The sequence below is a fragment of the Lissotriton helveticus genome, chromosome 5_1 (genome assembly GCF_964261635.1).
Source record: "Lissotriton helveticus chromosome 5_1, aLisHel1.1, whole genome shotgun sequence".
Classification (NCBI taxonomy): Eukaryota; Metazoa; Chordata; class Amphibia; order Caudata; family Salamandridae; genus Lissotriton; species Lissotriton helveticus.
In genome coordinates, this window is record NC_136065.1 from 346,552,099 (window position 1) to 346,566,567 (window position 14,469).

Genomic DNA, 14,469 nt, shown 5'->3' on the forward strand with positions numbered 1-14,469 from the left:
ATGACACTATGCCTCGAGCAAAGACACATTGCTTCCCAAGACCAGTTTATTTCTTTCACCAGACGTCACTCTCCCAGTCATTTTCTGTGACATATTTCCTCCCAGGTATTTGTTATTCTGCTTTTTCTTACTTCTTGGGATTCTTAATAGCTGTGTCTGTTAAAAAACAACAGAAACGCACATGCGTGCGTACAACAGGGGCCTCCTGTCTGTGTTTTGCTGTAATGGGTGCTGAAATTGGAACGCTTTACACTTGGGCCCGCCCCTTTACAAGTTAAGTGATAATGGGGCCATAAACCCAGACCTTATTCCGAATGAAAGATTCTCGCCAGTAATTCCAACTATGAAGACTTGAATTGCAATCATTCAGCAAGGTCCTCACGTTTGGGAATGAACCGGTATCTCTGGGATCGGAATTAGCTTGGCTGGGAAATTTGTGCCTGAAATTGTTTCCCCTAGAAATACCGAATGCGGATGTACCAGACCTCGAATTACCTTACCAGGAATTATCCTGCGAGTGCAAAAAAAAGCACGAAAACGTGAAATGCATTACCAGGGTTGAGCAGGAAGTAGATCCAACTTCTTGAAAAGTCATTTTCTGTCACTTGCAGACACAGACAAATACACAAGCTTCCAAACCACAGCCTACTGTCCGGACACCAGACACATCGGGAAAAAAACACAATAACATCCAACTTGAAGAACCTAGAGAACAGGGCAGAGGATAATACAGATATGCCCAGAAATGCTTCCAGGGCCAGACAAATCAATTATGCTGCACCAGCCACTATAGAACCGACCATAGCAAGTACCACTTCCAGGTCAGGTCCTTTTCACAAGCCTTGAAGGGGATGACCCTATCCAGAGAGGGAGGACGAGGATTGGCATACTTAACACCGCTGAATTTAGGTCATGGCAGGTATTACCCCCCCAAAATAGGGTCTGAAGTCAATACCCTGCAGGCAATGGCACAAGCGATAACTGAGATACAAGATGATCCTAAAATTGCTTGGCAAGAGAGGACTTCCCACTTGGTAAGATTGATAAGGAGGTAGTGGTAAACCCTTTGGGTGCTGCCTGCATAAGTGGAATACTGTGGCTTCCTCCAGTCAACCTACTCAGCCAGGTCCTGGTGGAAATAGCTCAATGCTGGCCTTTTCTTTGCATCCCCCTTCATTATTATGGGTATGGCCCAGCTGAAAGGTTTTCAGGAGACCCTTATAGCTTTCACTCATTTATGACTCAATGTAATTAACATTGTTTTGTCTAAACCTCAGCAATTTTCTACCGATCAAGTCAAAGTAATGTTCATATTATCATATCTCCCCAAAAACGGTTACCGTGGTACACCCCGCTAATTTTAAATCAAAGGCGTAGGCCTTACAATTATGTTATTTTGTATAACAGTTCACAGCAATATTTGGCAAGCAATGCTCAAGCAGCAGTTCTTTCGGGTTTATTCACCTTACACCAAAAAGAAGGGTCTAATTAAGTTCACCGGTTATTACCAACAATTGGTGGCAGAAGACACTTGATTTGATGGTGCCGCTACAGCAGCATTTTACCACAGTTTTAGAGAAGATTTAAAGGCGGCCCTTTTGATTGTGGTAAATAGGCCTCCCACAACCACGTCACTTATACATCTAACACCTATTGCTTCCCTCTTCGCTTAGCATCAACGCGGTTTATGACACAAAATGCAATAAATCATTTCATAATCCTTTTTTATTCTTTTTCACTATCCTTCATTAAGCTTTATTTACATCTCACTTCAACAAATACGAAATACATATCTCATTATACAAAATAATTTACGAAATCCACTTATGTAGTTGTAAAAGAGTTTTCATGTTTAAGAAATAAATTATTAATGTAAGTGCATTAGCTATCATAACTAGGCCGAATCCTGCTGCATTGAGAATCATTCACATTTATTGAAGAAAAAAGTGTTTATTTTTATGCAGGTAAAGAAAAAAGGGATAATAAGTCCAGATAGTTATCCGTCCTAGTTAAAAGGTTGATAGTCAATTGGATCCAGGTGTCCAAATGGGAAACCCCTAACCCTTTGAAACAAGAGACTTGGATTGGATGAAGGACAGAGCTGGAAAACTAGATCATCTGGATTTATAGTATTTCCAAGTTGGGTAAAAAAAAGTGGTCAAGAGTTTTCATACTTTTTTATTACTATTGTTCTGATAGTCCGGAATAGTTCTTCCAGAGCAATGCAGAAAAACAGCCAACACATGCTCCTCCCCTTCTCGGTGCACAGGCCTGGGGCTTTCTCAAGACTGATAGTACAAATTATATTAATTACAAAATATAAAGAAGAAAGGGTGAAAGGGAAAAAGAAAAGGGATGAAAGGGGAAGGAAGAATGCCGAAGATAATCATGTTGTTTGGCCAGATGCAACAAGTACAGAGGAACACAAAAGAACAAAGGAGTCAGTGTACACAACCCAAAGGAAAGCAAATTACTAGCATATCATTATCAGAGGATTAATCAAATGAAAGTCAAGTCCAATCCCAAATTGCATCATTCGAAAGTAAAGTTATAATATGTAATACATAGATGCACAATACCAGTAAAATGAGTCGCCATTAAGGGAAAATAACAAAATCAGTGAGAGAGTATAAGTAGGTGTTTGTTAAGAGCAATTCACCTGTTCATACCCAATATAAGAAAGAACATTGAAAACATGAACTCCATATGGTTCAGGTTATTACAAAAGGGATAATACATGTTTGTTCATCAAGAAAACAAAATGTGTACATACAGGTCCAAAAGGAATGTCAATCGTCCACCAGAGATTCTGGAGTAGCATCATGCCATGCACAATTTTAGGAGCAACAGTATCAAAAGAGAAAAGGAAAAGAAGAGAAGAAAAGTGACAAGGTGAGTGGAAAATATCTGTCTCGATTATTTTGTTTTTAAAATTCTATATGGTGTTTTACTGTGTTAGTAGGGAGTACTAACTATGATGGCTTATTTAGTGCAACCAAAGTCATTATATTCTGTGCGGTCATAGGTGCGCTGCACCTGTTGATTTTGAAACTAGACTTCATAAGTGGAGAAGTCCCTGTGACAGTGAATATCTTTGATCTGTTGCGCTAAGTGTCGGTCTCCTCAGAATTCCGTTTGGTCATAAGTACGCTGTGCCCATTGGTTTAGTAAAAGCAAGTATGTTAAATCTGTTACACTAGGTGCTCCTGTGATCTCGTGGGATGTCGAGGTTCCTAAGGCTATATAGGTGTCAAACTGAAAACACAAGGACCATTAGTGGTGGAGTCATACCTCATAATGGAGCAACACTGTGGCAACTATTGGCGCGGTCGGTTAGTAATCTTTGTCGCTGCGCCCATATCAGAAGCGCCATTGCGTCCGCCTCATTTGAATAGTGGAGGGTGGGTCTGAAGTGTCCATGTTACTTGAAAGGAACCAGTGTATGAGGGTGTAGCCATCTAGAGTAGGAGAGCCGGTAGAAGTGGAAGCTAAACTGATTAGTTAAGGACTGTAGGCACCATCTTGGAGGTGAAGAATAGCCGTAATGGAGAAAGGCTGTTGTCGTTAATATTGGGGAATGTTTCTGGATAATGGAGACACCTTATCTCCTAGGGCAGTCGGAAAATGTCAGTGTTCTTTTTAAATAGTTGTAATTGATGGAGTGTAAACCCAGAGTATGTGAGTTAGTAAATGTATTGATTTTGAATACATAGAAGGAGAAAAAAATAAAGTGACGTGAGTGATGGAACTAGCATTTGACAGGTTGAGAGTTGCTTGTAATCAATAATAAAGTTAACACCATATAGAAAACTTAAATAGAGCTGGAAAGAGTCTCCAATTGGCACCAGTTGTGAAAGGATTAGAGCTCACCTCAAGGAGTTGAAAGATACAGGTAGTACCAGCCTCATGGGAGGTATATCATGAAAGAGTCAGGAAAGAGTAAGACTAATTATGTTGGAACAGCTGAACTATGTACCTTAGAATAACCCATCACTGCTCTTGGTGTAAGGAATCATTTGTGACCACTGGAGTTAAAATAAGCAATTGAACCAAAATGAGAAGAAAGCCATTACATGTTTATGACTAGGCCAAAGTTATTTCTCACGTAGTCAATACTGCACTGCAACTTCTTTATTCCTAAAGAAACCAGGGATGCATTTCAGCATCCTTATTGAGCCCACTCTTTACAGTGTGATATCTGAAGATCAGTTCACTTTCTCTTCTGCAGAATCTGAGCTCCTATTTTCACTCCTATGGAGCTTGATAATGACTTCTATTCCCGCAAAGAAAAATTATTTATTGTGAGGGTGCACATTATGAAAACAATCAGTTAAAAGGTTTCCAGTTGCACATTTGGGAATGTTCCTGTAGTGTTATGGAATTCTGGTTTAGAGGGGTCTCACCGTGCTATCAATGATTGGTAGGTTGAAAGGAGAAAGAATCATATAGAAGGAAAATATGCTATTGCAATCGAGCCAAGTTATGATTTTTACCTGTTGTTCAGTCTCTAAATGTAGGTTTTGCCTTTTGTTGAGTCCCAAATTACATATATTGCAGTTGTGACATGTATGAAATCACACAGCTCTGTTTATTTTATATGTACGAACTTTCTATGTGAATATGTCGTTCTCTCTTTTCAGAAATTCAGCTAAAATACATCTTTAGCCATGGTTTCTGTGTATAAATCTAACCTGCTCTGGTGGAAAGTGGAATAGATGTCTTAATGTTACAATGTCAAGGTCGCTTAGCCGAAGCTGTGCACTGTAGTTAAAGCAAGCTATTGTTCCTATATTTCATAATCCGTGAGCTCACATTCTTAATTAATTGTGCACTGCCCTAAGCAATAGGCTTTTGTAATAGGAAGTAGGTGTTGAAGGGTTTTCATAGAAACTAATAGTTTGATTGTCTACTGAAATTGAAACATTGCTTCTGTGTAATGTCATGTTATGAAATGAGTGTACCATCTGTATCCAACTCATTATAAAAAGACGTGTGATCTGGAGATGAGCCAGACTTTTAGAATTTATGAGGCAAATTTTTTTGAAGACTTTGCTATCAGATATATTTTCTCTGTCTGAGACCTTATACTTTTAGATTTTTTTGGCTTTGGAATCGTTTCTTTGAGACCTTTGAGATTTACTGCTTTGGCAAGCTCTCCTCTGAGAGCTCTTTGAACTTTTTGTTGACAGGAGATCCTATGTCAGTGTGCTTGCTAATTAACCTGATTTAATAACGAACTACATTGCTTGCTATAATAAAATTACATTTTTAATAAACACATCAGGCAATAACTTAAGGAATCTTGTTGTGTGCAGTTTATAAATAGCTTTAGACTAAATATAATGACTCTCTTGATTTATTAATTACAGTGTCTATACCCATAAGCCCTAATTTCACTCATTTATACATTCATACTCACACCGTTCTTTAAATAAGAGCACTTGTTCCTGAACAACATCAATAATCCCCATAAAAGACAGGATGCATTATAATGCTTGGATTCTTCCCACATCCTCGTTAGAGTCCGGTGAACCTTAAAAAATGGTCAACTTGGACTGATGTGGCCGCTGCAGTGGCATTTTACCATGGCTTCAGAGAAGCGCTAAATGAGGTCCTATCTTTCGTGGTTAATGAGCCCTTCCACATCCACTGATTTATAGGTCTAATCTTAACGATTGGTGCTCAAAAACAACAGTGTCAGGAAAGGATATGGAGGCCTAAATGAACTCCCATGAGAGTTCATCAGTCAAATTGAGTCTCTAAAAGAAGTCCAATGTTTTAAGTGATTTGCACATTTTTATAGATGCTTTATAATCACTTTCCACCATACTTACTTTTATTACTAAATTACTGTAAAAAGGTGTACAATTTTTTGGAATGAAGAAGCTTTTTACCAGTTAAACAACAGTACTCCAATTGCTCCCATTGTTCATTATCCAAACTCTATTAGACTGTTTTTGGTTGAGGCATATGCCTCTAAGGTGGAACTGGGGGGAGTTTTGTCTCAAAGAGATGTGAATACAGGATAGTTACATCCAGTGGCTTTCTGAAAATGATCTCCCGCTGAGCACAATTATTCAGTTGCTGATAAGGAGCCATTGGCCAATGTAACTGCCCTTAAAAAGTGGAGACACTATATAATTGTTGTTCATCATACTGTAACTCTTATCTCTGACCACTGTAATTTGCAGTTCAGGAAATCCACACAGCCATTTTCAGTATGACAGTTATGGTGGACTTATATTTTGGTGACTAAGATTTTGTAATTCGATTTAGACGGGGTGCAAGAATAGTAAGGCTGATAAGTGGTTGCACCACAGTTATGTAGCTGATGGGATGCCTCCTGTACTACCACTGATTATATATACCTCGTGATGAAATTATTTGGAATTTATCAGGGGATTTTTATCAGGAGCTGTCAAAGGTATATCAGTCCCAAGATAGAGAGTGGATAAAGGCTCAGGGAGGAAATATGGTTGATGGAAATTAGATGATTGATGGAAACGTGTACATACCTGTTAAAAGTATTAAAAAGAAAGTATTGAAGTGGTGTCATCCATCTGCATTGGCTGGTCATCCTGGTGAAAGGAATACTATTCAGCTACAACAGTGTTTTTGGTGACAAACATGTCTAAAAATGGAAAGGAGTTTGCAGCCATATGTGATGTATCTGCAAAAATGTAAGAGTTTATATTGATGACCAGTAGGCTTGCTACAACCTTTGCCTGCGCCTCCAGCCATGGCATAGTGTTTTATTGGATTTTATAGTGGAGCTGCCTAAAGTAAAAAGAGGTTTAACACAATTTTGTTGGTAGTGGATCAATTTCTAAAATGGCTCATTTTGTTCCTTTAAAATGATTTAATCTACGGCTTGAGATGTTGCTTATTCTTTCTTGCAAAATGTAGTTCAACCTCATTGTTAATTCTGACTCATTGTTAATTCTGACAGGGGAATCACAGTTTGTCTCTCAAATTTCAATTGTCACCTAGTTACCAACCTCAGACAGATGGCCAGACAGATAGAACTCAGTAGGTGTTGGAAAAAGTTCTGCGTTACCGTTTAGCCTCTTAGGGTGATGACTGGCTGGACTCTTTCTGGCTTGCTGAATTCCATTTCAACAATGGGTTTCTCTCCTCTCTTTCATTCTCATGGTTATGATCCGAAAACCCTTTGTATATAAGCTTTTGAGGCAATTTTACAAACGATTAACTTCTAAGGGAACAACTTGGCATGTGTTCTCATCATTTTGCTCTCTATATAAAGCTTGTAATATCTGGTGTTTTCTCGATACAATTCCTGAAACTCCAGTGAAGGCAACTAGTGTTGTGTTAAGTTACTGACTCAGGTAACTCTTCCAATAATAATGGTAAATTAGTACTTTACCGCATGATTTAAAACGTAATGTTTTCTTTTCTATGTAGCGTATCACATGATCAATTATCCAAAGTAGCAGTATATTTTTGGATGGTTATTATCCAGGTGACTAGTAATAGGTAAAGATTTTAATTAAGTAAAGAGTTTGTATTTCTGGCAATCTGCCAATAGACCCTTCTACATTCTTAGGTAACGTCAATCTGAAATAAAAGAGTATAGCTAGACATATCAGGCTGTCTTAATAGGCAGAAACAAAGACCCTGTTATTTTGTATCTCTCTCTCGTCTCCCCTTTCCCCATTTATTTGTCACACCTATCTATGCATTTTAAAAGATGGTGTGGGCAGATGGTGCTGTGAATGTAGGTTTTGATGTGTTAGAATTGGTATTGGACTTCACTAAGCCCTGCTGGCGCCTCACACCATACATATACCTGGCTGTTCCAGGGCTAGGTGCACAGCAGGTTATTGTGGTCCTCAGCGCCAAGACACCATGAGGTATTCGTGCGCTTTTATAAATGTTATTAACATAACATTTTTATTAACATAACATATTGTCCCCCCAGGGTCTACACAACTTTAGCATTCATGACAGGTGTGGGCAGCTGTGCAGCTGGGTGTCTAGAGGTAGTGTTCGCATAGTGTAGGTTTCTGATCTGTCTATGGAGGGTAGGGGTGGGGCCAGATTTGGAGGCTGCCAGGGATCAAAGTTAATTGGGGTTAGGTTGGAATGCATGCCAGGGCAAATTGGTGTAAGGTAGAAGAGGATCAACCATAGAGTAGTTTTGACATCCATTTCAGGATCCAAGTAAGAAATAAAGATGTGTAAACCTGCAATCAGTCATGTAGTGGAACTTAATGTACACATGTTCAGCAGTGGTCCTGCTCAATGTTACCGTAGAAGTGTTTGGTTTTGCTTAAGTTATTGTTGCATGCTGGATATCAGAAATGATGGGTGATGATCTTATCAAGTATGCCTTCAGCATTTTCATCAATGCTTTGTCTGCCTTGTCCATCCTGTACAGGTTCATCATCATCACTGGTGATTTCAGCTTGATCCTCCACCTCCCCTGACATGGCCCCTTGACACAGTACTTCAATGGTTTGGAAGATGCAACAGGCCCTTATGGTTTCCCATACTTGGTCTGGTGAATGTGCAGGTGCAGTACCAGTGCAATGAAAGCATCTAACATGTCCCTTCAGTAAGCCACAGCTATGCTCAGTGCTATTGGGTGTCCTTATATGGGTATAGTTGAATGGTCACTCTGCCTATCTCTGGATAACCAGAGTCACTTGGGGGGCAATATAGGTATGTAAGGTGTGAGTGTGGCGTGAGAGAGCACATGTACTCATCTCTTGTTATTTCGTACGGCTAACATTGGAAATGTCAACATCAGTGGGCTTGATTTAGGCGGGAGACATGGCCAAATGTCAAACTGCTGCAGTGAGGCACATTTAACGAGAATTCTCCTTTTCACATTTATTGACCTATGAACACATAGCTAGACTTGCATGTATGTCTTGGTACTGTGGAACACTAGTACTCTGACAGTATATTGTGAATGACACATCGGACTTTGACCCAGTGAAAATCTAGTCAGCCTGAATCACATGAAATCCCTCGCATAGAAGCCACATTCCATGTGGAGGGGTACCCATCGCAGGTGATTTCCCACGAAGTTTAGACTGGTGATGAGAACCTGCGTAATTTAGGTTACTGTAATGCAGTCTCCCTAGGTCCTCCAGAACAGCCCATTTCGAAGCTCCATTGACTTCAGCATATGGCTAAAAGATTGGTTAATGGTTTCAGCAAATTCCACCAAGTCTTGGAAAGGAGACAAGCCTGAACGTTTGCCCTTCAGAGAAAGGATTTATCTGAAAGCACTCTGCTCAACTCACAAAATGGTCTATTTTACCTGTCCCACTTTTCTGCTAGCCTGGTGGGCCCTAAAGGTCAGTTAGACCTTTGCCATTGAGTGCCTCTCTCGTGGAGATGAGCCAGTTCACACAGGCAAGAACCGAATTCAGAGCTTTCCGGTTGATGGGGTCCAAGCAGGGCCGCACTGGGAACAGCAACCAGCCCCGGCAGATTGCTGTTCAACTGGCCCTAGGGGTGGGTAGGGGGGAGGGGCTAGTACAAAGCACCTCTCCCGCTTTTGTTACAGGGGGCCGAAATTGCAGCACTGCTGCAAAACTGGCCCCCAGTGACAAAAACAACTCCCCCACCCCCATGGCCAGAAAACCGTCCCCACCCCTCCAGCCCACCCGGGAAACACCTGGTGCCAGCTACGGCCAGTCCAGCCTTGGGTCCAAGCTTTGCTATGACCTCCCATTAAACCTCTATGGTATTTCAAACATTTTAGTATTCTAATGTGCAGTTACATCTCCCTTACTCTCACACGTTCCACTTTCTTCTGTGGGATGGCTCTGTATGACTGACTTTGTTTTTTTTCTTTCTTTTAATGGTGCTTCGTTCCTAAGGCCAAGTGCTTCAGTAAAAGTATACTTACTTCCAATGAATAATACGAATAATTGTTGTTGTTGTTATTATTATTGTTGTTATTATTATTATTTTTAATATCAGCTGTGGCTGGTCATTAAGGGTGTAGGGGTCCCACCTTTTTCCGACACAGGAAGTGTGTCTGTCAGGCTGACCTGACAGACTAGACACTCTTCATGTTCGGGTCAAAGAAGCCAGGTGAAGTACATGTGGTAAATGCGCAGGCCCCTGGCTGCCTGAGCCGAAATTTGCCAGGCTGAAGATGTGGGTGACCTCCTCAAGCTGGCAAAGTCTTCTGTGAGCCCACTTCTCATGACTAGTGGGAGCAGCTTCACTCGTTGCCTTGTACCTGGGTGCTTCCGTTTTAAAACCCCTGAATTGCACAGGACTGAGTGCCCATCAGTAACTCTGGTCTCAGAGTGGGGTGGGGGCAGCTACTCCCGCTGATCCTATTCCCCTCTGTGATGAGGTAAGGAAGCCCCTCTCTCATTGGCTAACCTTTGGTGAGGCCAGCCTATGAGCGTAGGTGGTGGGACCTTTCTTCAATCATTTCCTTACCCCAAATCTCCAGGAAACAAAAAATGCTTCCCTCCCACCACCTGAGATCACTGCTGCGGCTCGGTTACTTTTTTACAAATGTTTGGTGCGTGCATGTGTGTATGTATGAATGTTTGTGTATTTGTGCGCACGGGCGTGCATGCCGTGAATGGGTGTGTATATGCTGGATGTGAGTATGTATGTGCTGTGTGAAAGAGAGTGTGCGGGTGCCTGCCCCACCTATGCTGCACATTACAGGTCATCTCTGTTATTTTTTTTTATTATTGTTATTATACTGGTACCAATACTAATAGTAATACTAATAATTTTAAAAAAGAACCATTATGATGTCCATATGTTTATCACTTGAATGATGTCACATCGTGCGGTCATTCTGGTCTTTGCTCGTGAAAATGCATTTTGGTGATTTCGTGTTTTTAGCAGACTTACCACCTGCCCTAGGCATGTGGAACTTTTCATAGGAATAAACAAATGCCAACATGCACTAATTTGGCTTCGGCCCTAGTTACTGAGGCTGAGTGAATTTTTAATTAAGCCATCGCAATGAGGTAAATTCTGGGAATTTCTTACTTCATGACGAAGGACGCAGTTCCTCAAATTTGCAAAGGCAGCTCAATTAAAATTTCTCCAAACCTGGAGCCAGATGTTTTGCCCACCATGGATGGGACATCATGCTGTAGAGTTTTGTTTAAGCTTCACAAAACTTCCGAGCTGCCCATTCCCATAAATCATGTCCAGAGATGTCTGGATTCAGGGAAAGAAAATGAAAAAACATTAAAAAGATTTATAAAGCGCAACAGTGCCCAGAGGCACCAAAGCGCCAAAGGGTAAATCCTGAGAAAAGGAAGGAAGGCTGAAGTAGATATCAACGATCTCAAGGACCCGGAGTCTCCATTAGAGAATGAAGAAACAGGTTTTGAAGGCCTTACGGAATGAGGTATAGGCCTGGAGGCTCAAGTTTGAATGGGGTGGGAGTTCCAGAGCTTTGACACAGCCACAGAGAAGGCTCTACCTCTCAACCTTGCCTTTCAGAATTTAAGAACAATTACTCGGTTATGGCTAGAAGATCGGATCTGTCTGGAGGTAATATACCATTAGAACATGGCTTTAATTCCTCCAGGCCCAATGCTATGCAATGTCTTGTGAACAATGCATAAAGCTTTAAAGATAATGCGTTTGTTCACAGGTAGCCAATGGAGCTTGGATATCCCTGCCCAGACTGACTGATATTTTGGAATATCAAGGACCAGTCTTGCTGCTGCATTTTGAACCGGCTGCAACTTGGCTATCGCAGTCTTGTTGATGTCCAAGTAAAGCGCGTTGTAATAGTCTATCCGTGATAAGATCAGTGCCAGAGCCTATTGCTTGCATGCCGGGAGAGGATATAAGGAAACTCCTTCTGAGAGTCCTGATCACCCAGAAACAGGTCGAGGCCGTATGATTGACCTGAATATAAAATTACAGGTTTTTGTCTGGGTGCACCTATGGCAGCAAAGATACTGTATGTTTTCGATGTTGTATTGTTTTTCTTTTTCAAAAAATTACAGAAGATATTTTATATTAAAAAAATAAATGGGTATTCTCTCGTCACTCAGTATCCACTGATTTGTGGGACGGCAGTATCTCTTGCAAGTGGCATGCATCAGACCTGCCAACTCATACAGTGCCACCAAGTGTCACACAACATCGGCTCTCTTCACACGGGCTCCCTGCGAAGAGCTGATCTCACATGGTGTGCACAAAGTGAGCTGCAAACCCCTAAAGATCGAGGTTCCAGTTTGTGTCTAGAGGCTATGCACTGCCGGCATCCATCAGGCATTTTGCAACCTCACTATGAGGACAGTGGCGGTCTCAGAAGTCTTTGTTATTTGTTTCTGATGGAAGATGGGACGGTCCTGAGTTCTAAGCCATGCCCCTTCCATAGCTGGCCAGGTGTGATGGGCTTAAAGAACTGCCTTCAACCTAGTTACCAGCCCCCTCCTCTCACAGTAAAAATATTTTCAAAGTTGGCAGATCGGATCCACTAAACGTTTATGTGATTCTGTTGGAACAATACCGATCACGTGGCTCCTTGCATTTTCTGAGGACAAGTATATGTGTAGGCTCAGGTCACTGAATTTCGAGAGCCGGGATTTTTTTCCATTTGACCCTGATGAAGGTGAAGAATCCCCAGACTTTCACCTCAATCAATCAAAAGGGAAGTCAGAAGCATTCTCGCCTATCCTGAAATGTCATGTTCATAGCAATCCTGGAATGATATCCCACTAATATTTCCAGTAAGTTTCGAAAGAACACGACTTTCTTTTTTGTTGTTGCTGTTTTTACTCACAGGGGCCTATAAAAAGTCTCTTGGAATTTGGGAAGCAGAAATGCAATGTATTAATAATGGAAAGAAAGGTACTGGAATGAGTATAGCACGAATGTGTCTATTCTCCCACTAAGGTGTTTTGGGATCCACCTACCCTCCCTCTAAACTAGAATTCAAAGATGGACCATCAGAAAACATCTGAACAAATGCACTGGAAAATAAACAGAAACATTGAAATGGAAAATGCAGAGAAAATGGGAAATATCGTTATTTTGGAATCTACTGCAGGAGAAATTTTTTTTTTCTTGAACCCTTTCCTTCCTAAACACACTAATCTAAAATGTCTAACCTGGGGAAAGTGCTTGAAAATTAAAGAGTACCCTGAAGAATATTGTGACTGACCCACTTGACCGAGGATTATTTTCGTCAATTCTCTAAGAATACCTTTAGTTTGAGCCCCAAAGGTGAGGATTAAAGAAGTTTTTGATGAGATCGTGTGCACACAGCACTCGTGGCCCACCGGCACCCACACAATGGCATCCATTACCTGGGGTTGAAATACAACTGTTGTGACTGTGTTGGAGGCCTATGCCTTTGGAGTACATCCTGAAGTTTGCTTAAACACAGTACCCTAACGGGAGGCCTGTTATTATTAATGCTTTTAATGATTCATGCCCTCTTTCTCAAAAAACTGCTTTTCATCGAAGGACAAGTTGACAAGTGTCAAATGTATGAGCTTGCAGAAAACTGAAGGCCACATGTATGCAAGTCTCCTGAAGACCACTTCCAAACAATGGTTCTAGCTACTATATCCAACATGCCTTTGTAGCATTGACCATCATGGTGGTCCAGCTCAAAACCTGATAGCTGCTTGGGCGATCCCTCACAAAGTGTGCGGATGACCACACAGTACGCAAATTGCACTGAGGGGAAAAACTGAGTGACATAAATAAGACCCAGCCCCAAGAAATAAATGCGAAGACACTCAAAATATGTTGTACTATGAACTGCTGGAAGTGTCCAAAACCAGAAGGAGGAGGGCACTGGCGACTCTGACTCCATGCTTACAGATATATGTACGTGCCTGCAGATATGTACGGCCTGCAGATATGTACGTTACAGTGTGCAATCCAGATATTTTGGGATTTTTACATATTTCGGTTCACAGTCGTAAAACAAGGTAGTTGAGCACAGAACAACATAATAAAAGCCCCAGTACTGCAGGGCAGATACTGCTCACACCGGTAATACACTTGGGAATGGCGAGTCCCCTGGGAGGTTGACATCAAAGATTTTGTAAGTCAGGGATGTGCTGGATGGATGATAGCAGTTGGTAAGGCTTAGGTCCCATTAGATTCCCCATGTTAGACTAATGTTCTGATGTGTTACCTTTGCCTCAAATTGTAAAGCGCTCTGATATCCTTCGGGATCAAGTTCTCGCTTTATAAAACTTTATAAATAAATGTTCTTTTGTAGCTGAGAGGTCAAAAAAACGATCTAGACATGGTATAATCATGTTTCTCGCATATGCCAAGAAGTTTATTTTGTGCTCTAACAAAGGCTATGGAAGAGGTCTGGGGTGGAAGGACTTAGAAAAATATAGGTAGGATCAGGAGTTGGTTTGAGTGAAACTCTAATGCACTTTGGGGGGAAACTTACGTTTATGTTATCTTTTGTGTATTTGTACAGCCAGACCTCCCAGGATATTGAGGCATAGATTTGCAAATTTT

At 41.2% G+C, this 14,469-nt stretch overlaps 1 protein-coding gene across 1 annotated transcript in view; it reads right to left on the minus strand.

Annotated features, from left to right (window-relative positions):
* The window catches only part of MORN1 (MORN repeat containing 1), a 1,183,152-nt gene that overhangs the window by 404,588 nt on the left and 764,095 nt on the right, over nucleotides 1–14,469 (minus strand). The window lies entirely within an intron of this gene.